The following is a 2,817-nucleotide window of genomic DNA, read 5'->3' as shown; positions in this document are numbered from 1 at the left end:
AACTAACATGCTGTCTGGTAAGTAAGCCACTCAATAACTGTTCGCATTAGGGATTTTCTCCTTTTTCAATTCCAGATATTCATGTTTTAATCCTAAAGCAGAAATCAAATCTATCCCAAGTTGGTCAAGTGGGCCGATTTTCTGTGGACTAGAATACCCTTTTACTTCCGTAGCCTCAGGTGAAACTGACATCCTGTCACCACAACATTGCAGGAGTGTTATTAGAAACCACACACTTTGCTGCAGGGGAGGAAGAAAACAGGAAAGAAAGAAAATCAAGCATCTGGTACATGTGCGATTGATTTGGAGATGTGGGCAAGCTGGCAGTTTGTAGTTGTTCTTTTCCTGAAGTGCAGAGCTGTCAGAAATCAATATGCTAAAAGCAGTTTTGGAAAGCAATCTCATCAACCCCTGGGGGATTCTGAGAGCTGTTGCTGCATTCATCCTAGCTCTATGCAATCCCCTACCCTAACCTGGTACTCTGTAAGATAAGCAGTCAGTGCACTATCTCCTCCCTCCCTGTTACAGAGAAGATAAAGCTATTCTGTCCATCCCTCGTGGGCAGGCCCAAGAGCTTTGAATCACTGTTCCAGCAGTGGAGTCAGATTGAGGATAGGAGATTGATTTCATCTGACTTGAAATTACTAAGGGGTACTGATAATAGCACCCTCTCTTGGAGCAGGTTAAACAATGACCAGGGCCAAGTGAATTTGCATCTCTTCTGAGAATTCTTGAGGGGAAGTGTGGCAGTAGCAATCAACTTCCAAATTTACACTTAGATTGCAATCTACACCTGAGAATTGTAACGCTATTGGTGATAATAAAAATAGTAACAGCCATCATTTATTGAGTAGTTATGTGCTAAATTATCACAACCCTGTGGGGAAACCAAGGCTTAGAGAGAGAGAGGATAAGTAATTGGCTTAAGGTTCCACTGGTAATAAGGAGGAAATAAGAAGGGCAAGTTTGCAAGCCAGATCTAAGTGCAGAGCCTGACCAGCTACACTCCACACCACCCTGCCTCTTGCCCAGAGTTTTATAGGACCCGTGGCTTGTTCTTGCAAAATGACCGTCTAGGTCTGGAGGACTCATTTGTGGACAGGGGCACAGTCACTACTATTTGGAACTGGGGAGTCAAGACGCAAATGAGCCACATAGGGTTTGAGCCCAGGACCTCAGCCTCATGATCACAATATTTTAATCTTCTGAGCACTTGGTAATACCTTCTACCATTAAAGATGGGTAGGCTTTTTACTTGCTGCTTCAGATCAGGAAGTGATTTAGCTCTTTCAAGGACTCATTTGGCATAACTGGCATATGCTTTCAAAACACTTGGGGATTGAATATCTTCAGAGCAGTTCCCTCTTGGATGGGGTTCTCCGGATATTGATGGATTTGTTTCTAAGGAAACAGACAGAGCCAGAAAGAACAAAGGAATAAGAGACAGGAGTCCCCATTTTGCCCTTGGATTGGCCCCTAGCATGCTAATCGCTTATCTACACCAGGGGTTCCAAAAATGAACGTTTTATACTCAGATTCTTAGTTTATCCCCATGCAGCCCAGCCTCTTTCCAGAGCCTCTCCCATTTGGAGCTACCCTTCGTGGCAGAGCCTTAACTTCAGGGCCATCTCCTGCTCCTTTCCTCCATCCCTTCTCTTCATCAACTCTCCACCTATTCTTTCGTCCAGATTTCACCTCCAGATGCCCTCTTTCCCCTGTAAGGGATACTCAGCATGACGTGCACGTGACCCGTACAACTCATGATACACTATTAGTCCACAGCACAAGTATGGATTCTCTTCCTTTCCATATTTGACATTTCCTTTACTCTGGCTTAGAAATTTACAGGAACTATATGTAGAGAAAAGTACAATTTGTCATTAAGGCAGGTGAATAATAAGATGCAGTGACTGCATGAGACTCAGATGGAAGCTTTCTGTTTTCCCCTTTGGAATGGGCCATTTCTGACTTGGCATTTCCTGGTTCTTCAGAGGTGTGTACAGCACAATGTTATATGAACATAATCATGCAGATGAAGAGTGAAGGGATCCACTAAAGAAAAATCTAATCGGACTTTAAAAAACGAATATAGTACAGCATAGTGCCTACAGTTAATACATAGTGCCTGTATTGTATATGTGAACATTTGCCAAAAGGGTAGGTCTTGGGACTTCCCTGGTGGCGCAGTGGTTAAGAATCTGCCTGCCAATGCAGGGGACACGGGTTCGAGCCCTGGTCCGGGAAGATCCCACATGCCGGGGAGCAACTAAGTCCGTGTGCCACAACTACTGAGCCTGCGTTCTAGAGCCCGCGAGCCAGAACTGCTGAGCCCATGCACCACAACTACTGAAGCCCGTGCACCTTAGAGTCCATGCTCTGCAACAAGAGAAGCCGCCGCAATGAGAAGCCCGTGCACTGCAATGAAGAGTGGCCCCCTCTCACCACAACTAGAGAAAGCCCGTGCACAGCAACAAAGACCCAACCCAGCCAAAAAATAAATAAATAATAAATTTATTTTAAAAAGAAAGGGTAGGTCTTATGTTGTGTTCTTATCTCCCCAAAAATAAATAAATCAACAGGGTAGGAGGAAGCTTTTGGAGGTGATGGTTATATTTATGGCATTGATCGTGGTGATGATTTCACAAGTGTATACTTATCTCCAAACTCATCAAGTTGCATACATTAAATATGTACAGTTTTTTTGTATGTCAATCATACCTCAATAAAGTTTTTTTTAAAAAAGCAAACATAACTGGATAGAGGGTACCCAGGGTCTCTCTGTATCATTTCTTACAACTGCATGTGAATCTGCAATTA

Source organism: Eschrichtius robustus, chromosome X (assembly GCF_028021215.1).
Source record: "Eschrichtius robustus isolate mEscRob2 chromosome X, mEscRob2.pri, whole genome shotgun sequence".
Taxonomy (NCBI): domain Eukaryota; kingdom Metazoa; phylum Chordata; class Mammalia; order Artiodactyla; family Eschrichtiidae; genus Eschrichtius; species Eschrichtius robustus.
Note: the sequence above shows the minus strand (reverse complement) of the source record.